Source organism: Dipodomys spectabilis, unplaced genomic scaffold (genome assembly GCF_019054845.1).
Source record: "Dipodomys spectabilis isolate Male_0828 unplaced genomic scaffold, ASM1905484v1 ptg000103l, whole genome shotgun sequence".
Classification (NCBI taxonomy): domain Eukaryota; kingdom Metazoa; phylum Chordata; class Mammalia; order Rodentia; family Heteromyidae; genus Dipodomys; species Dipodomys spectabilis.
In genome coordinates, this window is record NW_024870780.1 from 461,180 (window position 1) to 488,740 (window position 27,561).

Genomic DNA, 27,561 nt, shown 5'->3' on the forward strand with positions numbered 1-27,561 from the left:
GGTGGTGAACATTTTCAAGTCGGCACAGTTGTAGAGATTTGGTCACTGAGAAATTGTGATCAAAGAGGACATTAAGATCAAAGTCCTTTCCTCCTCTTCCTTCTTTTTCTTCTGTCTCCTATTTTTTCTTCTCCCTCTCACTCTTCCTCTCCCTCTCCCCATCCTCCTCTTTCTTCCTCTCCCACTCCTATTCCTCCTCTTTTTTACTTGCTGGCTTCTATGAACACATGCTCCATCTAATGTTCCTGACATGAGGTACAGTGCCACCACCAATCCAAAGCAATGAGGATAAGAAACATAAACTGAAATGTACAAAATCAGAAGCCAAGATTAATCTTTTCTTCTTTTAAGTTGATTTTATAAAGTACTTTGTCATATTAATAGGAGGCTGACACAGCATGCTGTCATTTATTATAAAGGATAAGATTTGCTGGAAAAAATGTGACTTTCTGAATTTCTCCAATGATATCCACTAGACTGACTGCTCAGACTGTTTATGTACTAGATTCAAAGATGTTCTAACATTTGACACAGGATATGAACATTTTCAGATGCACCTGCAGGGTCTCTGATTCATTCTTCATTGGATCCGATCCCTTTAATAATGATTACTTGAAAGAACAATATAGAAGGAGAGACATATATCATACAGAGATTAAGAATTAGCCTAAGAGATTTAGAATGTTAAAGGCAATGATGAATAAGCCTAGTTGATAATTAGTTCTTCAATAACCAAAAATGGTTCCTTAGAACAGTTTCTGGTATACCTTAGTTACTAACATTTATTCCTTCCATCTAGAGTTATTCGTTCTCTTCTGTCACAACTGTTAATTAGCCTTTGCCTTTTTGGTGCCATGACTGACCAAAAAGATTTCCAAATCTCACTTAGACTACCGTTTTGATTGTGATTAGCAGTGTACACTCAAAGCCTGGAATCTTTGAATTTCCAGAACTAATCTTCACCTGACATCTAACCACATTCCTGGCATTCATTGCTGTGACCTAATGAACAAATCTTTTTTTTCAACAAAGTAATCTAATATAGGTAAAATACATGAATTAGAGACTTTTGTCAGGTATCAATATAAAAGGAGCATTTATATATTCCAAGTATGGGTTATTTATTTTGCATTTACTAACTAAATGTTGTCTTTGTTTTATTTATTTATTTATTTATTTATTTATTTATTTATTTATTTTTGCCAGTCCTGGGGCTTAAACTAGTCCCTGGGGCTAGGGAATTATCCTGAGCATTTTTTTTTTTTTGCTCAAGGCTAGCACTCTACCACTTGAGGCACAGCAGCACCTCCAGTGTTTCTTTTTGTGTTTATGTGGCATTGAAGAATTTAACCTAGAGTTTCATGCATGCTAGGCAATCACTGTACCATGAAGTCACATTCCCAGAGCCCTAAATGACTTTCTTAAGATGGCATTACATTTTCATTCCGTAACTATGTATCATAATTTTGGCCAGGTGCTAGGAAAGGACATAGAAATCAATGCTAAGTCCAGTAAGGCTGAAATTCCTATCCCATCACTAAGGAAGTACAGTGTTAAGACTTGCAGACTATTAGGACTCAGGGCTCCCAGAGCGTTAACTTTGAGCTGAATGGCTGAGGGACATTGACAGGCCCAGAATTCAGGCCCCACAACTGACCAAAAAAAATCGCCATAATATCATACCATTCTATGGATAAATGTCTAATAGCAGATAGTTTTAGAACTTATCCCTTTGATTTGAATATTGTTTTTGCTTCTACCTACAGTTAAAAAATAGATTATTTTTCTGCTCTATCTTCCTTATGGACTTTCTTACATATCTGAAAACAAAATAAATCATTCTGCCTACTAATAAGCTACATGTATCTACTTATATAGTTTGTTCTATATATGATTCTGTTACTAAGCATGTGACTTTAGCTCTCAAGTTTATTCAGCTTTAACATGACAGGACAGAGTCTGTGACATGCCAAGAACTCTAGTAGTTATTATTAAAGGGATAACTAAAGCTAGAATGTGCAGATGCAAGCACAAACCATCTATAATTGTGGTAGTAACACCTAGAACTAAGTGCATAGAGGTTCTTGGAAAATTTTTTCACCAAGCAAAGATGTCATCTTTTCAATTTCCAGCTAGAGAATGCCAATGCTTGTGTGCTCTGTTACTAGTTCTCTCCTATGTCAGATCGGGCAGATTGGTCTTTAATGGCACATAGTTAAGAGTTTCTGGTGATAAATAATAAAGCAAGCTAACAGATCATGCCTACAGACAATTATCCTGGGCCCATGATTCTTTATCTTCCATGGGGTCCTCGAAAGGGACTGTGTAGCTATAGACATGAGAACAAAATGAAGAACTTAAAAAAATTCCATCTGTCAAGCTGATGAAGGATGCTGTCCAAACCTGTGGAAAAAAACATGAAGTGCTACTTCTATGCACTGCTGATGCCTTTAATTATGCAAGTTTGCCAGTTGGAAAGATCGTTATTCTGTTTTTAAGAAGATCATGACACTGTACAGTTTGTGCCAAGGGTAATCAGTCACAGAAAAGAATCTACCACATGTATAGCTCTACCTTATTTATAGCTTACTAGATCCTAATTATATTTCATAAATGGACAGTTAAACAAGGAAAATAGAAAATATGCATGACTGTAAATTAGAATGTAGAAATTACATGTCAAAACAGGGAGCCTTTTTCTGTGCCTGTTCTAGGGCTTGAACTCAGGGCCTGGACTCTGCCCCTGAATTTTTTTACTCAAGTTTAGCATTTTAACACTTGAGTCACAGCTCCAGTTTTGGTGTTTTTGGTGGTTAATTGGAGATAAGAATTTCACAGTTTGCTTCTTCATGATGGATACGAACTGAAATCCTTAGACCTCAGCCTCCTGAGTAGTTAGGAATAGAACTCTGAGCCACCAAAACCTGCTTAGGCAGCCATTTTGAAATTACACAGTAATGTTCCAGCAGGCAACTCACAGCAAGAGCACACTGAAGATAATTTCATTGTTACAGGATTGCTGATCCCTGATGCCCCAAGGAGGATGTCTCCAAAATGGAGTCATCTGCCTGGCCCTTGCATACTGAGTTCCTGATTTGTCTCAGAAAATAATTTGAGGATACAAATTAAAGGCCAAGAAAGTTTATTAGTAAAGCAGAGTTAATGAAAGAAAGAAAGATAGTGCACAACCCAGCCATGGGTATGGGCATGTCTGACCATAAATTCTTCATGATCTTAAAACTTTCTGCATATCTGTGCTCAAATGGAGGTTGAGGGTTTGACTCATATTTATTAAGAGTGATAAATGTACCAAGTGTGTGAACAAAGATAAATACATAAGGTACACTTTCATCAATTAGGCTCAGAGACTTCTAGACTGACCTATTTGTTAAATTTTGGTCATAGATGTCTGCTAAGCCCTTAAAAGGATGAATTTTGCCACATGCTCCAAGACAGGTGTCCATTCGTGAGATAAAATAAAACTTTAATCACATTTTATCAAGAAAAGTTATTTTTCCCAAATGTCTGTTTTTTCCAGGATGTCTCTTTAAGATATCGTTGTTCAGTTTTCAGATCACACTTTATATATTTTTTTATTGTAAGAATACCGTACAAAGTTGTCATGTCGAAAATGAGCTTTACAACGTTGGTGCGGGGGGGGGGGAGGAGGGGGGGAAGGATTGTGGGGGAGGGGGGAGGCTGGGAAGGGATGTGAAGGGTAAACAAAGGAGGAGGCTGCAATGCTTGGGAAGAAATGTATGCATTATCCTGCCCATGTAATTGTAACCCCTCTGTACAATATGTTCACAAATAAAATAAAATTAAAAAAAAAAAGAATACCGTACAGAGGAGTTACAATTACATGGGCAAGATTATGGGTACGTTTCTTTTTTTTTTTTTTTTTTTTAATTTTATTTTATTTTATTTGAGAACATACTGTACAGAGGGGTTACAATTACATGGGCAGGATAATGCATACATTTCTTACCAAGCATTGCATCCTCCTCCTTTGTTTACCCTTCACCTCCCTTCCCAGCCTCCCCCCTCCCTCCCACCCAATCATACCCCCCCTCCCCCCCCCCCACCGACATTGTAAAGCTGGTTTTGACATGACATTTTGTACTTCTCATTGTTGCAACAGGTCCACCTGAATCCTTAAACGACTTGTTTGTCCCCGTCTCCTCCACATGTTATACTGACATCAAATATAGTGAAAGCAGGGGTTACACTGTGGGGGAGGGACACACAAAGCAACAAAGAAATAATCTTATAAATGCGTTAGAAACACATGCATGAAAGAAACAAAAACATTAAAATACATATTTGAGGTTTTGTTTTCCTAACATCACATTATCTGACTTTTTCCGCTTGACTCATACCTATACTAGATATTGCAAATAAGGGAAACCATGAGACCTATGTTTCTTTGGGCCTGGCTTACTTCACTTAATATAATTTTTTCCAAGCCTTTCCATTTCCTAACAAATGGGGCAATGTCATTCTTTCTGATGGAGGCATAGAATTCCATTGTGTATATATACCACATCTTCTTGATCCATTCATCTACTGAGGGGCATTTGGGTTGGTTCCATGTCTTAGCTATGGTAAATAATGCTGCAATAAACATAGTTGTGCTGGTAGCTTTAGTGTGGCCTTGTTTGTGATCATTTGGGTAAATGCCCAAAAGTGGGATTGCTGGGTCGTTGGGGAGCTCTATGTGGAGTCTTTTGAGGAACCTCCATACTGCTTTCCAAAGTGGTTGAACAAGTTTACATTCCCACCAACAATGAATTAAGGTTCCTTTCTGTCCACATCCCCTCCAGCATCTGTTGTTGTTAGAGTTCTTGATTTTTGCTGTTCTAACTGGAGTGAGGTGATATCTCAATGTTGTTTTGATTTGCATTTCTTTTATGGCTAGGGATGTTGAACATTTCTTCATGTGTCTATTGGCCATCCTTCTTTCTTCTTCAGAGAAGCTTCTCTTTAAGTCTTTCGCCCACTTACTTATTGGGCAGTTGTTTCTTTGAGGATTTGTTGTTGGGTGGTTTAATTTTTTGAGTTCCAAGTATATTTTAGATATGAGACCCTTGTCCGTTGTATGGCTAGTAAAGATCTTCTCCCAGTCCGTGGGCTTTCTACTGATCTTGCTAGCTATGTCATTTGCCCTGCAGAAGCTCTGCAACCTTATACAATCCCATTTGTCCAGCCTTTCTTTGATTTGTTGTGTTTCCGGGTCTCTATTCAGAAAATTTCGGCCTGAGCCAAGGAGACCCAGGGTTTCTCCTATTCCATCCTGTAATGTTTTCAGAGTGTCTGCTTTGAGTTCAAGGTCTTTGATCCATTTGGAGTTGATTCTGGTGCAGGGTGATATATAAGGATCTAGCTTTAGTTTTCTACATGTAGTTAACCAGTTTTGCCAGCACCATTTACTGAAGAGGCTGTCTGTCTTCCATTCTATTGTTTTAGCTCCCTTATCGAAGATTAGATGGCTATAGGTCTGTAGGTTCATTTCTGGGTTTTCAATTCTATTCCATTGGTCCTGAGGTCTGTTCTTATGCCAATACCAAGCTGTTTTGATTACTATGGCTTTATAGTAGAGTTTGAAATTTGGTATTGATATTCCTCCAGCAGTATTCTTTCCGTTGAGGAGCGTTTTTGCTATTCGGGGTCTTTTATTGTTCCATATGAATTTTTGGATTGCCTCTTCTATTTCCTTGAAGAATGAGGGTGGAATTTTGATAGGTATTGCGTTGAATTTGTAGATAGCCTTGGGCAGTATTGCCATTTTCACGATGTTAATCTTTCCAATCCAGGAGCATGGGAGGCTTTGCCATTTTTTAAGTTCTGTGTTGATTTCCTTTTTCAAGATTTTAAAGTTTTCATCATAGAGGTCCTTCACTTCTTTAGTTAAGTTAATTCCTAGGTATTTTATTTTTTGTGAGGCTATTACAAATGGAGTTGCTTTCCTAATTTCAGCCACACTTTTCTCATTGTTGGCATACAGAAAAGCCATTGATTTTTGGGGGTTAATTTTATAACCTGCTACTTTGCCAAAGTTTTGAATCAGCTTGAGTAATTTGGGAGTGGAGTCTATGGGATTCTTTAAATACAAGATCATGTCATCTGCAAAGAGGGAGAGTTTTATTTCTTCTTTCCCTATTTGGATCCCCTTTATGTCTGCATCTTGTCTTATTGCTGTAGCTAGGCATTCTAATACTAGATTGAAGAGAAGTGGAGAGAGTGGGCATCCTTGTCTTGTTCCTGAGTTAAGAGGAAATGGCTTTAGTTTTTCACCATTGAGTATAATGCTGGCTGTAGGTTTGTCATATACAGCCTTTATTGTATTGAGGAATGTTCCATGGATTCCTAATTTTTCCAAAACCTTCATCATACAGGGGTGTTGGATCTTGTCAAATGCTTTTTCTGCGTCTATTGAGATAACCATGTGGTTCTTATTCTTGCTCCTGTTGATGTGATGAATAATATTAATTGATTTGCGTATATTGAACCAGCTTTGCATCCCTGAAATGAATCCTGTTTGATCGTGGTGTATGATTTTTTGGATGAATTGTTGAAGTCGATTGGCCAAAATTTTGTTGAGAAGTTTCGCATCAATGTTCATCAAAGAAATGGGTCTATAGTTCTCTTTCTTTGATGAGTCCCTACCTGGTTTTGGGATGAGGGTTATGATGGCTTCATAGAATGTGTTCGGTAGTGAGCTTTCTCTTTCAATTTCATTGAAGAGTTGGACGAGAATTGGTGTGAGCTCTGCTTTGAAGGCCTTGTAAAATTCCGCTGTAAAACCATCTGGTCCTGGACTTTTCTTAGCTGGGAGGTCTCTTATTGCTGTTTCTATTTCAATGCTTGATATGGGCCTGTTAAGATAGTTTACCTCATCTTGGTTTAGTTTTGGCATGTCAATATTTGCTAGGAAGAGGTCCATTTCTGTCAAGTTCTCAAACTTATTAGCATAAAGTTTTGAGAAGTATTCCCTTATAATGTTCTGAATCTTGCTTGTTTCCGTGGTGATGTTTCCATTCTCATCTCTGAGTTTATTAATTTGGGTGTGTTCTCTTCTTTTTCTGATAAGATTTGCTAAGGGTCTGTCAATTTTGTTAAGTTTTTCGAAGAACCAACTCTTTGTTTTGTTGATTCTTTCTATAGTTTTTTTGGATTCTAATTCATTTAATTCTGATTTAATTTTGATTATTTCTTTCCGTCTACTGGATTGGGGTTTATCTTGCTGCTCTTTTTCAAGGAGGTTTAGATGTGTCATTAAATTGTTAGTTTCAGATCTCTCCAATTTGTTGATGTAGGAGCTCAGAGCTATAAACTTGCCTCTGAGTACTGCCTTTGCTGTGTCCCAGAGGAGCTGGTATTTTGTGTGTTCATTTTTGTTGAATAGCATGAACATTTGAATTTCCTTTCTAATCTCTTCCATGACCCACTCATGATTCAGCAGTGTGTTGTTCAGCCTCCATGTGATACCGGACTTTCTTTGGTGGCTTTTGGTGTTGAGTTCTAACTTTATTCCCTTGTGGTCAGAGAGAATGCAAGGTATAACTTCAATGTTTCTGAATTTAGACAAGTTTGCTTTGTGGCCTAAAATGTGGTCTATTTTAGAAAACGTTCCATGTGCTGCTGAGAAAAACGTGTATTCTGATGCTGCTGGGTGAAATGTTCGGTAAATGTCTGTTAAGTCTAGTTGATCTATGCAGCTGTTTAGATCTGCGGTTTCTCTGTTGAGTTTTTGCCGAGTTGATCTATCTAGTGGGGAGAGTGGTGTGTTAAAATCCCCAACGATTAATGTCTTTGGATCTATATGGGATTTGAGGGAAAGTAGTGTTTCTTTGATAAATTTGGGTGCTCCATTGTTTGGCGAATAGATATTTAGAATTGTAATATCCTCCTGAAGGAGAGATCCTTTAATTAGTATGTAGCGACCTTCTTTATCTCTTTCCATGAATTTTAATTTGAAGTCTATTTTATCTGATATTAGGATTGCAACTCCCGCCTGTTTATGCGGTCCGTTTGCTTGGTAGATTTTGTTCCAGCCTTTAACATTGAAAATGTGTTTGTTTTTATGGGCAAGATGTGACTCCTGCAGGCAGCAGATAGAAGGGTCTTGTTTTTTAATCCAACTAGACAGTCTATGTCGCTTAATTGGAGAGTTCAGTCCGTTAACATCAAGAGATAGGACTGAGAGGTATTTGGGAGTTCCTGCCATGTTATCTACCTTCTTGGGGGCTGCGAAAACTGGGTTCTTCCTATGGTTCTTGGATTCTCAGTTTGGGTGCAGTTTCTTGGCCTTTATTGCGGTCTTGTTGGTTTTCTATGTGTAGGACATCTTTAAGAATCTTTTGTAGGGCTGGTTTGGTGGAGATGTATTGTTTCAATTTTTCTTTGCTATGGAAGGTTTTTATTTGGCCTTCAGTTATGAAGGAGAGTTTAGCTGGGTACAGTATTCTTGGTTGATAGTTGTTTGTTTTTAGGGCATGGCATACATCATTCCAGGCTCTTCTTGCTTTGATTGTCTCTGCTGAGAAATCTGAGGTGGTTCTAATTGGTTTCCCTTTATAAGTGATTACCCTTTTCTCCCTGACAGCTTTAAGGATCTTTTCCTTGTTCTGAGTTGATCCTGTGTGGATTATAATGTGACGGTGGGATGTCCTATTCTGGTCTGGTCTATTTGGGGTTCTAAAGGCTTCTTGTATCTGGACAGGCCTATCTTTTTGCATGTTTGGGAAGTTCTCTGCTAGGATCCTGTTAAACAGATTTCCTAGACCATTAACTTCTGTTTCTAGGTGTTCCTCTACACCCATTATCCTTAGATTAGGCCTTCTGATGGTGTCTTCCAGGTGTTGGATAGATCTATCATATTTCTTGGACTTGTCTTGGATGGTTGTATGTTCTTTCTCTATAATATCTAGGCTGTCTTCAATCCCTGAGATTCGATCTTCTGCATGGTCTAACCTGCTGTCAAGACTCTCTACTTTGTTTTTTATCTCTTTTCCTTCTAGTTGGTCAGCTTTGATGGCTTCAAGTTCTTTGTTGAAGCTCTGTTTTAGGTCTTGTATGAATTACTTTACTTCCTTAATTTGGTGTTCAGTGTTTGTCCTCAAATCACTTAGTTGATTGGTTATGTTTCTTTGGGCTCCCATTCCTTCTGTTGGGTTCCATTCAGCATTCCCTTTGTGGTCTCCCTGACTTCCTTCAGCTCTTTGTTAATGGATTCCATGAATGCCTTTAGTGATCTTTGTGTGTTCTCTACCTGGTCTCTCAATTCCTGTATTACTCTTTGATTAGCTTCCTCCCGTTCGTGGGATTCCTGCAGATCTCTTTGAGTGTTCTCAGCCTGCTCACGCCATTCCTCCCTTTCTCTTTGAGTATTCTCAAGTTGTTCACGCAAATCCTGTATCAGTTTTTGAGTAGCTTCCTCACGCTTATGATATTCCTGTATAAACTTCTGGGATGCCTCCTCTCTCTCCCTATCACGCTCATACAGAGTCCTTTGTACGTTGTCAAACTTTTCATTTATCATGTTTGCCACCAGTGTTTGTAGAGCTGTTTGGGAACTCTCCTCTGGATTATTCATTATCTGTTCTAACCCCTGATTATCAGGATTGGGAATTGAGATACCCGAATTTGCCATTTTTCTTGTGTTTTTCCGGCTTACTCTGCCCATTTGAGATGAAGATAGCACCAGTTTTGTGCTAGAACACTATCTTAAGGCAACCATCAACCAAAGTTTGCATTTGTACAGTCAATAGTCTACAGATACAATCTAGTTCAACAAATACATCTATTCGACATCAAACAACTATATGTTAAAGAACTTCGAACCGCAGAGAAGAATTTGGAAAGCCAGAAATTATTAGGGTTAGGAAGAGATGTGGGTAAAAAATAGGAATAGATTGGTGTGGGGAGGCACAGGGAGAGTTAACTATGTCCTAATCACAATGCAGGAAATAGGTTGGGTAGGATGTAAGTAGAGAGAGAGAGAAAAAGAAGAAAGGGAAAGGGGAATGAAAAGAGACCAGAAAAAAAATAGAAACGTAAAAATTAATGTTATTTTAGAGATTAAAAGACCATCTATTTATAGAGGAATATGAATATGTTGAGAGAAAGGGAGGGACATAGAGGAGATGTGAAAAACTTTAAAAAAATGCTTAAAATATTGTATAGGTATAAAGTACTGCTATTAGTGAATTTAAGTCTCAGAGGTTTTGAATTGAGTAATAAGTTTGTGGATTAAGTGTGTACACAATGGGGGATAGGGTCTACTGGTTAACTACGGGTTTATCTGAGGATGTGCAGGACAAGAGTTAAGTCACATAAAGATGAACAAAGAGGAAAAGATGGAAAGGATAGGAAAGTGAGAAGAAAAGATCAGAAGTTCAGTAGAGCTAGAAAAAAAAACAAAAAGATAATTAAGAATGAAAGAAAAAGAGAAAGAAGACAAGAAAAGAAAAGAAAACACACATTCACGTATTCCTAAAATAAAAATTATAAGAGGAGAAAAAAAAAGTTAATGGAAAACAATTATTTTTTCAGAAGAGGCAAAAATTAAAGATTAATAAAAGTTTTAGAAAAGCAAAAAAAATTTTTTATATATATATAAGGTAACAAAAAACGAAAAAAAAACAAAACAAGAAAAAGAAAAAAAGAAAAAAAGAAGAAGAAAAAAAAAGTTCTTTGATTTTTTTTTTTTTGGGGGGAGGGGTGGGAAGTGTCCTGTATCTCCCTTTTGTCTGTAACCAGAGTCTGGTTGGAGTCTCTGGTCAGCTTGAGGTCCTGTGGCTTGATTGGTTTCTTAAGTCAGTTTGTTGGAACAGGCAGGAAAATGCTCTGCTTTACCCAAGATTTTGAGATCCCCCTCCCAGGTTAGTTTACTGGGAGGGTGATCTGCTTTGAGAATCACAAAAGAGGGGGATGCAGTGATGAGGCTAGGTTCTGGGTAGAGTTGAGGCCTTTCAACGAACAGTAGCTTTTCCATGGGGCTATTTTGTGAAAAAAAACTCACAGCACCCAGCCTGGAGCCATTCTCAGGGTTTCTGTTTTTCAATTGATTGTGGTGGCTGCTAGAGGGAGGGGCAGCCTCTGGCTCTGGCCACCCAGCGAGGAGAGCCACTCCAGTGGCTGGTGCCTGAGCTGGGCGACCCCTCCCTGGATGGAACTGAGTCTGTGAGGTCACCTCGCCGCCAAGTTCCTGTGACCTGCCAAATGACTAGCTCTATTCCAAGGCCTGAGCTGGAGCAAGCCGCTCCTCCGAGCTTTGTCGGTATCCAAGATGGAGATCACCGGTGCTGGGGGGGGAGGGGTGGCCTTCCCTCCTCTGCTCCCAGAGGAGTGAGGAAGTGGGGCTTCTACTCACGCGGAGTCTTGGATCTCGGGTCGTCTCTGGTCTGCAAAGTGCAGGATGAAGTTGTCCGCTCCTTGTCGGTTCTTGCTGGTGTTGAGTAGAATCCGCTCGTCCGCTGCGTCTGGCTCCTTCGTCCCGGACTGCGTCTCAGGTATGCCTCCGCGGCGGTGGTCGCCGCTGCGACCCTGCCGCCGCAGCGGCAGCTGCTCAGATGTGTCTGCTTGGCTTCCCCTCTCTTGACTAACTCTCTGTCCTGTGATGGCACACTTGGTGTGATTCTCTGGCTTGGGACCGTTCACTGGAACTCTGAAACTGTTTTCTATGCAAGAGCTTGTTCAGATTCCAGCTTCTCCTCCGCCATCTTCCCGGAACTCCCTCGGGTACGTTTCTTATCAAGCATTGTTGCCTCCTCTTTGTTTCCCCTTCCCATCTCTTCCCATACTCTCTCCACCTTCCCCCACCCGATCTTCCCCTCCCCCAAAGTTGTAAAGTTCGTTTTTTGACATAACGACTTGTACATCTCATTGTTGCAATGGGTCCACCTGTATCCCTGGTTAAACAATTTGTTTTTGCCCTTCCCCTCCACAAATTATACCAACATCAAATACAGTGAAGGCAGCTGTTATACTGTGGAGGAGGGACGTACAAGGCAACATAGAAATCATCTTATAAATATGTTAGAAACAATTGCATAAAAGAAAAAAATTGAATACTTATCTTGGGGTTCATTTCCCTAACATCAACTTATCTGACCTTTACTGCTTGGCTCAGACATATACTAGTTATTGCAAATAAGGGAAACCATGGGACCTATGTTTCTTTGGGCCTAGTTTACTTCACTTAATATAATTTTTTCCAAGTCTTTCCATTTCCTAACAAATGGGGCAATGTCATTCTTTCTGATGGAGGCATAGAATTCCATTGAGATCACACTTTATTTTGGACATGCAGGCTAAGTCAGAGGAAGAGATCTACTCTTTTTCTTTATTCTTTTTCTTTTAACTAATACTGAAGCTTTTGATGGAATGTAGGTCTTAGAGATAATGCTTTTTTGCTTTTAATAGAATTATTAATACAGTTTCTCTGAATTCCGTGCTGCTGTTTCCTATGCCTCACTTTCCCTGTCTACTCCATCTCACCTTAAGAGGTAGTATTTAAAAGGTGTGAAACATTTTTTCTATAGCCTTAGTTTCATCAAGATCTTCAGAAAAACAGAATAATCCCTGTTTTCCTGAAGTTTGCCTATATTGGCTCATAGGGGCTTATCTGATTCTGATGGTTTGCTCCTGTGCCTCCTGGTAGTTCCTTGAGGTACTGCTATTGGGATCTCACTTGCCCTGATACATTAGATTATTTCCTTTGGTGTTCATACATTGGGGCATGTCTTCTGCTCATCTCCTCAACTTTCTATTGTCGTCTTTTTTTTCTAGAGGGGAGACCAGTGTCTGGAAGCTCTGCAGATATATAATCTCAGGACAGTTAGTGAGTAGTTGGAAGTATCCTTTCTTTTTGGCTCCATGACTGCCACTCAGTCCATGCCTTCACCACCATGAAGTTATTTACATGTCCTCAGACATAGTTTCCTCACTCTTCTATTCCTGTATCTCTTGATTCAACCTGTACATTCTTGTCAGGTGGATCTTAAAACACAGTTCTTCATATAGTCTTCCTATTTAAGATCTTTTGTGAGACAACTTCATTTAAAAGTCTAGTCAACCTTTCTTTTCTTCTCCCTCTGCTAGCATTATATACCCTCCTCTAATCATCAAAGTCTATCATTTCCTAGTTTTTCTTTTCTCATCTTTTTGTTGTTCATCTCCATTTACCTGCCTTGAGAACCTTCCAAGCCATCTAAACTCTTTAAAACCAACTTCTTTTGCAATTGATGCAATCTAGGATTCAAAGAAGTGTGACTACTCCAAACTATTTACCTGCCATTCAGTTTTGAAACATGGCCATGTGTAATGTTATAAAAAATAGCAACTTAGAATACTGCAAATACTAAGTGAATATATTTGCTGAAGTTGTAACAGTTTAGATTTTGAGATTCTGAGAGTTAAATAAGGTATCATGAAGAACACAAAGATAAGTCTTGGGCATATTTCAGCTCTGGGCCCAACTGTTTTATGCCATTGGATATATTACCTAACTCTCGAAACCTTACTTCATGTATAAATTTTAGATGAATATTGTAAAACTAGTATCATGAATTAAAAGTTTACAGAAATTAAATCTATTAACATATTTTATTTACCTTCCTTTTTTAATGTTAAACATAGTGACTGGTAAATAATAGGCATTTAATAAACTTTAATTCAATCAACTGACTATATACTCACTTACTCTAGCCAGATATTATTATCTAATATCTACACATATTTTACAATAAATCATTTGAATTTAACTAGGTTAAAATTAAGACAGGATTGCAGAACTTATTACTACAAAATCATTTAAACTTATGTTTTTCTTTAATAAAGTTGTCTCCGTTATGAACATGTATATTTCAGTTGAGTTTACTTTTACACAGGTTGGATGATTGAAATGCCTTTTGACAACCCAATGAAGACAGTTGCAGAAACGGTGTCCTGAATACAATAAAAACAGGTATCACCTGAATTTCAGCAGAACAGCTTATTGACACCAAAGAAATTTTTAGAGATAAAACAATAAGGAGAGAAGGAGCTTTTGATTTTAGGGAGGTTCGTAGAGGAGACAGTATGACTAGGTCTTTACTTTGAACACTTATTTGTAATTCAGGGGATTGGAATAAGTTACAATTTTATATACAAAACAGAGCATCTTTTAAAAAAATAAAACTAGCTAGATGAGGTTTCCCAGTAAAAATTCAAGCCTGATTCTTCCCTTCCTTTAATAAAGGATAGGTTATCACTGTTATGATAAAGTAGTCTAAAACTACAATTCCCTCCCTCATGTTGTATGATGTACCAAAAGAAATTTATGGGGAAATGATTCCTTCACTGTTTAGCTGTGATGCTTGCTCCTTCATTGCCAGATTCCTTTGGCCTCTTAAGATGAGTGTTGACCCTTCTAGGTACTGTCCATCAAGTTCTTTGTATCCAAAGGTGCTTAACGAGATCAACAAAGCACAAGTATCATATTTGAAAAGGTGTTGGTAAGAAGAAATTTCTATGAACTTGGAACAGATCTGAGTCACTTTAGAAATAAGGGAGATTTAGTCATTTCCTCAGGATCACAATCCTAGAGAGTGATGACATTTGATCTATTTTATCAAATGAAAACATACAAGCTAACAGGATTTCTGTAAAAAAAAAAAATAGGACCCATTGTGTGCAAAGTAATTAATACCTAATAGAATTTCAGAATTGGTAGGTTCTCTACTCCTCTGCATAAAGTTCCACCAAGTCCTCAAGACATAACAGTGAAAGGCAAAGCAAATGTATTTGGCTATTATTGGGTACCTGGTAAACAGAGATGCCTTAACTCTGACAAAGTGCATATCATAGTCGTTAATGTGACCTTTCTGAACAACTATATAGTCTATATGTTCCAGTGTGAGCCCATGGGCGGTACAATCATATCTGAGACTGAGAAACTTGTCATCAATGTAAAACACCTCCTCATCTTCCACCAACATCAAAGTATGAGCATGGAACTATTTGTGGAGTTCTCTGATGTCTTCAATAGGAGGATTCTGGGCTTAAAGAGGGAAGCATAAAAGATAATCATTTGTGAGAGGGAAGCATAAAAGATGATTATTTGTGTCCCTTTTCTCATATTTCAATGTTTCTGATGAATGAATCCTGAGAAATGTAACTTCACCAATGTCTTCAGAAAATGCCTCTAGTTGCAACAAATACTTACACTTCTTGTTTATAGCTCATCCATGATAATTTTGACATCATAGAGTGACTCATCATCATAATCCATTACACCCAGACCATAAATGCCCTTTCAGAAATTGTCACTTGTAACATGTGGAGTTTCAACATATCCAATGCTATTATCTGTAAATCTGACCTGTCATCACATTTGGTAGCTTTTTTCAGATGTCATCAAGAAGAATGGTGAACCAAACATCCAGAGCTCCCCTAAAGGCTGTACTGAGAATCAGATTGTCTATTTCTTTAACAATGATATCCACTCTCCAACCTGGATCTGAGAACCAATATCACCCTTAATAATCAACCATTTGTCAAGCTAATTTCTTGCTGCAAAAAATTAATTTAACTGAAAAACCAGGATGGTAGTAGATATTTTTATTGACATGGCCTCAAAGGAGTAACCTTGTGACCCTACCCCCACTCCAATAACAGTGTTCAGATTTGGGGAATTTTACTTGGAAGGTGAATCCTTAAGCTGGCTCTTCTTCAGATGGTCTCTTCTTCTTGACAGTTTCCAGGTCAGGTCCTTGAAGAAGAGGAGGAACTTGGGGAACTTTACCTTATATAAGGTTAACAAACTTCACTCTATACAGAAACTGCTACTAAAACTTAGAAAAAAAGCCTACTAAGAAGAAAGAAAATTGGGCTAGGAATCAACACTAAAGTTCAAGTTGGAGTTAACTATTTACTGGTTATTGCACTTCACATTTGTACCTCCTCTTAGCTTCTTAAATACTGTTCCCCATTACATTTTTGTGCCCAACTATAAGGGAAAGATAACCTTATTCTCAAACTTAACTCTTTTGGACATTTGTGGGAATTTTTCTCAAAAATAGGTAATTCAGTTCTCTGGTACACATTGGTGAATTATCAGATTCATCCACTTAAGGGCTGAACCTTACAAGAGTGCCCCCCCACCTTCATATGTCAATCATCATCCCTTCTTTGTTAGATCATTTGTTAGAATGGTTCACAGTCCTCAGAAATAGTTTACTCCTACATTAAGGATTATAAAAGGATATCACTCCGGAATTAGAATAGTCCATGTTCTCTCCAGATGTGCCAGTTTTCAGCCAACCAAGTGTTTACAACTTAGAAACTCACTGAACTTTGTGATTTAATTTTAATTTTAATTTTAATCTTTTAGTTGCACAAAGGAGTTGCCCTTTCAACAATGCAGTTTGTGAATATAATGCAAAGTCCAGAAGGCAAATCCCAGAATAAAAAAATAAACTGAATTTAAGAGTGCTAAAATGAAATAGCCAGTATACTCAGTTACTGGGGAACTTGGAAAACTACAGAATAGTAAAAAATGGGCACAGGAAATGAACCATACTTAGGTAAACTGTAGAGTAGGAAACTGACAATACTCAAAGTCTAAGTAAAATAGACTGTGGGCTGGTCTTGCGTTTGATTTCATGCTCTGGGCATTGTCCCAGAGCATTTTTTCTCAAGGCTACCACTTTAGCCACAACTCTGGTAGTGTCTTTTTGCAGGTTAATTGGAAATAAAAGTCTCATCTTTCCTGCCTGGGTTGGCTTCAAACATAGATCCTCAGAACTGAGCCAACTGAGCATCTAGGATAACACTCAGCTTCATCTCAGTTTTCAGGTAACTTGTTTGCCAGTATTCAATCCTTGTAAGTCTTTCTGTAGCATTGGCCTCCCATCACCACACAGATTCTCTTTCAAGTATATTTATTCTTTGTTTTAATATGTTTATTGTAAAAATACTGTTCAGAGGGGTTAGTTACATGAGCAAGGTAAAGAGCGTACATTTCCTATCAAGCATTGTTACCTCCTCCTTTGATTTTCCTATACCATCCCTAACCTCCCAGCTCCACAACTACACTATACACTCCCCCTACTCCGGCATAAATTGTAAAGTTTGTTTTTCAACAGTGTCTTGTGCATCTCATTGTTACAATGGGCCAACCTGTATCCTTATTTAAGCATTTTGTTTTTTTTTTCCCCTTTCCCTCCCCAAATTAGAGAAGTGTATATACAAGATGCAGGGCACCAACATCAAACACAGTGGAAACAGGTTATACCATGTGGGTGGATGGGAATACAAAGAAGCAAAAATCACATGGAATATTATAAATATGTTAGAAACAATAGCAAGAAAGAAAAAACCACTGAGTCTCTATCTTGGGGTTCATTTTGTTTATCATCATCTTATCTGGTCAAGTATTATATTTATACTTAATTTTTCCCATTCAGTCCTACCAGTGGCTCCTAGTTACTTTTCCATGGTGGCATTTCCAATTAACAAACCCTGCTGATAAATGAAAGCACGTATTATGATCAATAGAATAAAACTAATTTGAGCTGCTGTTTCTCGTTTTTAGCTTTAAGCTCTTTGGGAAATTTTCAAGGGCCCTACATAGCATATTTGTAAACATGAAGTTGAATGACCCACTAACTATGAAGTCTCTCCTTACTTAATTTAAGGTGTTTGAGAAGGGTCAGGTGTGAGTTGGCCAATTGAACCAAAGCACAGATTCCACTTCAATTTGGCCAGTAACATCTCCAATACTGGTCTTCTGCAATACTACCAGACATTTCCCCTGGCTATGATTAGTACTTATTGCTCATCTCAAAGGGTTGGCCTTCACTACATACAGCTAAGTTTCTCAGAAATGTCAAATTTTCCCCAAGTATAGTTGACTTGGAAAGAATGGAACTGGTCAGTTTCAGGGGTTTTTGAGAGTCTTGCTTTTTAGAAGCAAGTTGTCTCGGATCACATTTTGCTGACCTATCATGAATTTCATGCCCATGGGGTCTGAGCTCCATGACAGCACAAATAGGACCTCTTGTGGCCTCCCTGCCACACAGTCATAGTAGTACTCAGAATGTGGACAGAATCACCACAGTATTTACCTCGCTTATCCAGTCTCAATTTCAATCTGGGTAGATTCAAAATTGAAAGTCATACAGAGTGTCTGCTCCAAGACTGAAGTTGCTATCATTTTGTAGGATTAACTAGAAGGTCCATCAAGACCATGGAACTAAGCATGGTCACATTAAGGGCATTAAGACTGTTTGGAGTTCCCCAATCAGGATGTTTTCACAGGTCAATACCTGACAAACATTAGACACTCATCTGGGCATTATAAAACTGAATCATGTTTTTGACCAATTTGATCATTAACACCCTCCTTACTAGAAGGCAATCTCTTCCCCCACTAGAAGGGAAACTTGCATTCCTGCTATTTAGAAACCCCCAAAACTCCCTCCCTCTTGGCAGAAAACCCTCCCTCCTTCTTGGTAGAAAACCCTTTAGGTGAATCTTGCCTTTTTTTTTTTTCTTTTTTTGGTCGGTGTTGGGACTCAACTCTGGGCTTGGGTGCTGTCTCTCAGCCCTTCAGCTCAAGGCTAATGCTCTAGCAATTGAGTCACAGTACCACTTCCAGTTTTCTGGCTTTCTGAGTGGTTTATTGGTGATAAGAGTCTCACAGACTTTACCTGCCAGGCCTCGCTTTGAACCGCCATCCTCAGATCTTAGCCTCCAGAATAGCTAGGATTACAGGCGTGAGCCCCCAGTGCCTGCTTTTTTCTTTTCTTTTCTTTTCTTCTCTTCTCTTTTCTTTTTTCTTTGTTTTGTTGGTTGTGAGGCCTGAAATATGGGCCTGTACACTGTCCCTCACCTCTTCAGCTCAAGGATAGGTCTCTACCACTTGAGCCACAGTACCATTTCTGGCTTTTTCTGCTTATGTGGTGCTGAGGAATTGAACCCACAGCTCATGCATTCAAGGCAAGCACTCTACCGCTGAGCCACCTTCTCAGCCCTTCATCTGAGTTTTTAGTTAGCTCACTGACAATGTTCAATCCTTCTAAGGCCTTTATGCAACTTCGGCCTCCAGTCACCACACAAACTCTTCCCTTTTCAGATAATGTTTCTAGAACTAATTTGCCCATGCCATCCTACTAGAGCATTTCATTTATGGGTTTAAAAAAATCTTTTAGTATAATTAACAAACCTCTGTTCATCTTATTCTATTCTACATTTTATTTTTTGCCAGTCCTGGGGCTCCCTGAGCTTCTTTTGCTCAAGGCTAGCACTCTGCCAGTTGAACCACAGTGCCACTTCCAGCCTTTTCTATTTATGTTGTGCTGAGGAATAAAACCTAGGGCTTCATGCATGCTAGGCAAACCATTGACCACTAACCCATATTGCCAGCCCCAAAACTATATTTTATTTATACTAATCATCAGAATAAAACTGATTCATAAGCTTCTATCTAGTTTCTGGCTTTGAACTTTTTGGAAATTTTTGGGGGAGTCCTGAAAAGCATCTATGTTAATAGGAAATACAAATGACCATCTAGGGAAGGGGTCTCTCCTAACTAGTATAAAATGTTTGAAAATGGACAGGTGGATGAAATGCTAGGGTAAAAGGGATGTCCAATTGAACCAAAGCACAGGTTCTACTCTAGTTGGCCAGGAAGGTCTCCAACACTGGTCCTCCACAATACCATTAGACATTCCCCCTTGCTATGTTTAATGCTTACTGCTCATCTCTTCACAGGTTCGGTCTTCCCTGCATCTTGATAAGTGTCCCAGAAATGCCAATTGTTCCCCCCTACCTCGGGGAGATAGGGGTTTTGTCTTAGATCCTTATTCTTGGGAACAGCAACAGCAGGGTCTTACAAGTTTCCCCAGGCTGTGTTTGGCATTCCATGCCTTGGGGGAACTGAGGTTCATCACAGTGGGAAGTGGACCACTTGTTTTTCTGGTGTCTGTGTCACACAAACTTAACAGTAATGGCGGACAGAATATTTAATCCATTTCACCCAAGCATTAATTTTTGTTGGTCATAGGACTTGAACTCTGGGCCTGGGTGCTGTCCCTAAGCTCTTCAGCTCAAGATGAAAGCCCTACTACCTGAGCCACAGTGCCACTTTCAGATTACTGGTGGTTAATTGGAGATAAGAGTCTCAAGGACTTTTCTCCCTGGGCTGGCTTTGAACCCCAATCCTCAGATCCTGAGTAGCTAGGATTGCAGGTGCAAGCCACTGGCACCGGCTTTGGACTTGAATTTTAAGTTTATCCAGAGAGTCTGCTTCTGAAACTGAGGTTCCAATGCCATACATCCTTGGATCAGCTAGGAGATAAATCCAGGCTTCAGAGTCAAAGTGGGCAGCTGAAGGAGTTTAGTGAATAGGACTGTTTTGAGTTCCCCTTGCAACATATAAGATTTAAAACACACACATGCAAGCACATATGCATAACAAGTTTTTGTTTGGACTAGTGCACATTATGGAGCTCCATAATGAAAATTATCCATTATTTATGAGTGTTCTCAGACCTTTGTCAATATTCTCCCAGTGGATTATCAGAAGCAGGTCCTTGGATCATTTTTCTTGGGTTCCTTAGGCCTAGAATTCTTATTCCCCCTTTTATCAGGCCTCTGGTGATTTGTTTTTGGTGCACTCAATCCTCCCTATTGTAAGTTTCTTGTGCACCTCTCTCATTTTCAACTCTCCCCTTACTGGAGATTTCTCGAATATGGCTTCCTCCAGCTCCCACATTTTTTTTAAGAAGTCAACAATACATTTTATTCCACAGGAAGAAAAGTGGTGACTCTGACTTGAAAAGTAGGTTTACAGAGTCGGAACACACTGGTGATCATCATAGTGTTATACAGTGAAGAACTAGGTAGTTTATTTTCAGTTCATCAAGCAGCGACTATGGATTTTTGAGGCACAGATAGATGACATTTGAAAACAAGGTGGCCCAGGATCCAGATCCCACATTTTTATCCTTGGGCCAGAGAATGAAAACGCACCTCAAGACTCAAGTTCTCTTTGTGCCTAAGACACATTCAGCCCATGATAATCCCCAACCAACAAGGTAATATGCTCTAGTTCAATTTTTCCTCTCACGGCCAATGCATGAGGTTATTTTTTATTGGGGTGCTTCCTTGGGCCCTTTCCTGACATTGCTGCTACACTTTCCATCATTAACCACAACGGATGATGTTTAACCCAACCTTGAGCTACCTCAACAAGGCAGGATGTGTCTCCTCTGAGGGTCTCCACACATCCCCCTTGTGTACCAAGGATCCTGGACTAGTCCCCAAATTGTTGGGAATACTCCCCTGTATAACCCAATATCCCAAGAAAGACCACCAAGTTGAAAGGTATTTAGCACGACAAATTTTAGTTCTGTTAAAGGGCTTGTTACTGACAGGAAGCCAATTAAACAACTACTCTGAGTAGGAAGATTGCCCAGGTTTTACCCATAATGAGTTACTACTTCGGGTATTGATCAGAAGTCGTGTTAACAATCTTACACAATTGGTTCTTTTGAAGCTCAGCTGGCTTCAAAAAGGGGGTTTAAGAGTTTCAGAGCAATCCACTAAACCAGGCCAGAAATTGTTAGAAAATTCTTACTCAGCTGGTACTCTATGAATTAAACTATGCCTCAAGTCCCTAGAATGATTTTAGTAACAGGATATACTTTAGTTAAAAGTTTTTTGTAAGATGATGCTATGCTTAGTCAGTGCTTTCCCTCAAGCAATCACTTTCAGTGAAAAAGATTCTAACTCCTACATAGTCCATTCCCAGACAGAATTTATTATCAGCAGCTCCCCCTTTGGAATGGAGGCTTATGAGCTTCCAGGTGAAAACACCTTATTCACATATTGTCTTGGCTCCCTTAGGCAAACACCTCAACAAGTGGTTATGAAACCAACAGCTGTGTGTGGCTGATCCTTTATTAAAAAAAAAAAAAAAAACCAAACAAACAAACTTGTCTTGTACTTCTGCTCCTGGCACAAGTCGAAAGAAGAAAGCCTCTCTGAGCACAGAGCACAGATTGGGCTGCAGCATTTTCAGCACCATAGATGAATCAGTCAGATCCCAGCTGCTTGGCTGACCACAGGGCACACTTCTAATGCCACATTTCTGAGGCAAAGCAGTTCTAAGCTGCCAAGATACTATGGTAGGAAGAGGCCTGATGGAGAATTCTTGGTGGGAAGGAGAAGGTGATAGTTTGGATTTAGGTTTTAGAAAATGCAAGCCATTTTCTGAATTGCTTGAGGCAGCGAGCAGAACATGTTGTCTAGCCCTCTAGATGCAGAGTATGAGAACACTTCCCACATCTTACACTCAATCGCTCCTGCCTGACAGTCTTCAATTCCCTCTTACAGGAGTTAAGCAGTTTTTAAGAAAGCAAAAGTTAGCGAACCTGATCTAGCTGGTGAAGAAATCATATCCTTTGGCTTTAGAATAGATCAATTTCTATCTCAGAACAAGAGGAAGGAAAGAAACCACATTCTACAGAATTTAACACCTTAAAGATGCTAGTTTGCTGCATTAAATTTTCATTGTTAGAGTCATACAAGAAAAAAAAAAGACAAGCTGAGAATTTCTTGAGCCTTTGCTAGCCTAGTACTGGGTTCTTGTTGTAGTTGTTGTTGTTTTTTTCCTAATACTTTAGGGATTCTAATAAGAACTGAGAAAATGCAGACATTAGCCTGAAACCTAATTAATCTGAAACCACAGCACCTAAGTTACCGAATTCTAAATCTAGTCTCAAAGCTGAAGGCCAAGGCTTCCCTGCCCCCAGCATCTTCAGAATAGCAGTATTGTCTCTGTCTCAGGTTTGTTTTCTTTAAAGAATTCGAGAGCAGAAAAGTTTTTAAAGCAGTTTTTCTTCAAAGCGAAAACAGAGCAGTGAAACAGATTCCTCAGTGAAAAGAGAAACCAAGAGCTGGTCAGAAGGGGCCCACATCCCTCAGGTATATGTAGAGCCCTTTGTCTCTGCCCCTTAGGGAATGTTCCTGGATTGATTGGTCAGTGGGTGGGCTTGTGCTACATGGCATCTCGTAATTGGTTTCCCAATCTCAGAGTTTGAGATGGAATTTTCCTTACTGGATACTCCATCTCAGAGCACAAGCATGGAAAATACTTTTGCTTGGATGGAGGGTAGAGGGACCCTTCCCAGACAATAGTCAGAAAAAGCACATGTGTTAGCACCTAAAGCTTGATGGAACAAGGTGTGTATTTTTTTCTGCATCATTCATCCCCATGTTGGAACCAGTTCCAACCAGTTCCAACCATCACCTTTTATCCATAACTACCCAGCTGAAGTGGTTTAACTCCCTCTGCATGGCACATCTCCACTTGTTACTCACAGGACACTGTACATTGTGGTGTCCCATGAAACACTATGTTGACAGAGAGATTGGATATCTAAATTGCTGTTTTAAAGCAGCAAAGCCCTCTGACTTAAACTTGCACACTTACCTTGAATGCAAATTGATTTCTACTTATAGAGGCAAATTCAGTTCTGCTTTGAGCCAACAGTTCTGCTTTGAGCCAAGATACCTTTAGCAAATCTAGGGCAGAGAAATAACTGGACTCTATTTCTAAAGCACCATTCCCCGGGTGCTTGTGTTATCTTCATAGTCCTGTATTTTGTTGTGGGAAGTAATTTCTCCTGAAGGTACATTCTGAGCTGCATTTAGCCTGAAGATCATATTTGTGCATCCGAAAGTATACTTAGGAATCTAACTGCAGATGAAGCAAGTTCTTAGTAGCAGAACTATATGTTCAATATATAACTGGTAATGACGTTTTGATGAGCAAATGAATGAAAATTGATAGAAACAGTGATATCGATCAAGCTGCATTGTATTTATTAACTGACTTGTTGAATGATGACCCTTTGTAAAACTACTTAAAGGATAATATATGTATATATTAAAAAGCAATACTATGTATTTTCTGTGAGTGCATATCAATCCACAGTGTAAGTATCTTAAGGACAGGAGAACTCAAATGATCATAACAATGTAAATAGTAATGGTTTAGTCTCTTATCTGTTGAAAGCCCAGAGGAAGACAGTACAGGCATGAAGATTCCAAGAAGATGGAGGCATACCCCAGCATTAGGATTTAGCCCTCAGTGTCTTGGCCCAAGGTGACTCCTAAAATGCCAGTAATCACTTCCAAGATCCAGGAAGTGAGGTGAAAGAACAAAAAGAAGGAAATAAAGAAATACAGAACATGTGTGTACTGTCCTTTAAGACAATATCCTAGATGCTATCAGGTAACATTTTTATCTGTATTATTGAGAAATGTTATCATTATATAATGATATGCATGTAAAATAGAACCTGATGATGAGCTATGAACTCTGCCTGGAGAGTTCAACCAAATCCTTCTTGCACAGTGTCATGATACATAGGAAAGAGAAAATAAATATTCTGTAAAATTATGAAAAGCTTATGAAGTTCAATAATCTCCAAATATCATGCTCAGGGAATGTAAAGTATCAGGAACAATGTAGCAGTGAATTGGAGAGTGAAATTGGAGCTATTGAAATGGTCATATAGCTTGGAGTTATGGCACTTTCTTAATATGCACAGGGTCCTGGGTTCAATTCCCAGCACTAAAAAGGAAGGAAGGAGAGAGACCAAGAAAGATTTGTGAGGTGGGCCTAACACCATCATAGAAAATTTATTCTCTAGCCCAGGATTTCATACTGTTAATTACACATTTTTACTGTACGGGAGGTTTTAAAAGTACAGTTGCCCAAGTCTCAGCCATTTTTATTTGAGTGGGTGCAGATGTATCAACTTCAGCTGATATGACTTGGGGGCACCAGTAAAGCACCCAGGATAGAGATATCATGGTAGAACATATGTCTAGAACTTGAAAAAAGGTCTGTGAGACTTTTATTTCTGTAGAAAAATAAATGCCCATGGTATGTTAGCCTAAGTATGGATATAGAGTAGTCTGAGTTTAAATGTACCAATATACCAGTTTTTGCAACCTGGAGTAAATTACCTACCTCTCTTTAAGCCTTTGTTTCTTATTTTGGACATGGGAGCCAATGAGACTACAGTGCGAGTGTTCATAAAGTGTTTTCAGGCTATGCATTTTTAAAATTTGTCATAATTACTGTTAGTTGACTTGTTTATATAGTGTAAATTTGCTTCAGGTGCTGATGAGCAAAGCAGAAGATAATGAAGTGTCCTGTATTCAGTCTCTTAGGTACTTGATGTCATTCTTTACACTCCAAAATTTGTGAAGTCAGAGTTGAACAACAGGGCAGTTTTAAAATTTTTCTGTATGGAGTCTTAGCATTTTTCAATATCAAAGGGCCTCTGGAAAGATGGAAAAAGAAAATAGAGAAACCAGGGCTGGGAAGGTGGCTCAGTGGTAGAGTGCTTGCCTTGCATGCATGAGGCCCTTAGTTTGATTCCTCAGCACCTCAAAGCAGAAAAAGCCAGACGTAGGGCTGAGGCTCAATTGGAAGAGCTCTAGCCTTGAGCTGAAGAGCTGAGGGACAGCTCCCAGGCCCAGAGTTTAGGCCCCATGACCGACAAAAAAAAAGAAGAAGAAAGAAACCACAACTGTTCTTTTCAGATGGCTTAATGTTAGTCCTTTTGACCTATGATGACAAATTACCAGACACTGAATTGGTTATAAACAACAGATTTATTTCTACATTCTGGAGCCTGGAGGCCCAAGATTGCAATGCCAGCATAGTCAGGATTTTTGTTTTTCAGATTGATGCACTGTATTAAAGATCAGGATTGAAATCTATTCGGTTTGGTTTATTTAAATACCATTAATGAAGGCTTGCCTCCACGACTTAATTACCATCCAAATATCCACATACACACACAAAGGACAACTTCTATAACATTATATTTGAGATAGAATTTCAATATGTGAAGTTGGATGAAGATTGTAAATAAATGTATTGTAATTATACATTCTTTTTCTTTTCCCATAAGATTGTGGATCTAAGAACAGTAAGATCCAGACACTGATTTGATCTCAGAGCTGACCTCTGAGCCATTCTATGATTCTGGAGTATTATATTTATCTGGCTTAATCAATTCTCTGTGTTCACTACAAGATTATTTGGAGAATATATAAGATAATTACACTGAGAAGTTATTTAGAGAATTAATTCATATTGTTTACTTTTAACTTTTGAGGTAAGTACTTGGATTCAAATTCAGAGCCTTGCATTTGCCCGGCAGGCACCTGACCACTTGAATCATGCCACATCCAGCAATTTTTGCTTTGATTGTTTGTTTGTTTGTTTGTTTTTTGGGTCCAGTTGTGGGGCCTGAACTCTGGGCCTGGGCGCTGTTCCTCAGCTCTTCAGCTCAAGGCTAGCGCTCTACCACTTGAGACACAGTGCCACTTCCGGCTTTTTTCTTTTTGCTTATGTAGTGCTGAGGAATTGAACCCAGTGCCTCAGGCATGCAAGGCAAGTGCTCTACCACTGAGCCACCTTCCTAACCCCTGCTTTGATTTTTTTTGAGATAGAATCTTGTATTTGTTTATTCCTAGGATACCTGGATAGTGAACTTCCTAGTTTTATGTTCAACATAGGTAGGATGACAGCCATACATTGGCACACCCAGCTTTTATTGATTGAGATGGAGGTCTCTTGTATGTTTTCCAGCTTGAACTTGAACTGCAACTATCGACATTTCCATTTTCAGAGTAGCTACGATTATAGGTATAAACCACCTCATTTGACTTCTATTATATATGTTTATGAAAATTCTGAAAGTATGAGAAAATCCTCTAGAGTTACTAACCATACCCAGATTCTAGGTGATACATTAATGTTTATTCTGTCAAAAATGTGTTTTGTGACAATTTTTTTAAAATTTTTTATTGGCAAAATACCATACAGAGGGGTTACAATTACATGGGCAAGGTAATGAGTACATTTCTTATCTAGCATTGTTGCCTCCTCCATTGTTTCCCCTTTCCATCCCTTCCCATCTCCTCCCCTACCCCCCCCAACTCCCTACCCCCAGCGAAAGTTGTAACGTTCGTTATTCGACATAATGACTTGTATAGCTCATCGTTGCAATGGGTCCAATGTATCCCTATTTAAAGGTTTGTTTTTTCCCTTTCCCTCCACAAATTATACCAATATCAAATATAATGAAAGCAGGGGTTATACCGTGGGGGAGGGACATACAAAGCAACAAAGAAATCATCTTATAAATATGTTAGAAACAATTTCAAGAAAAAAAAAAACATTTGAATACTTATCTTGTGGTTCATTTCACCTAACATGAACTTATCTTACCTTTTCTGCTTGTCTCAGACATATACTAGCTATTGCAAATAAGGGAAACCATGGGACCTATGTTTCTTTGGGCGTGGCTTACTTCACTTAATTTTTTCCAAGTCTTTCCATTTCCTAACAAATGGGGCAATGTCATTCTTTCTGATGGAGGCATAGAATTCCATTGTGTATATATACCACATTTTCTTGATCCATTCATCTAATGGACATCTGGGTTGGTTTCATATGTTACCTATGGTAAATAATGTTGCAAT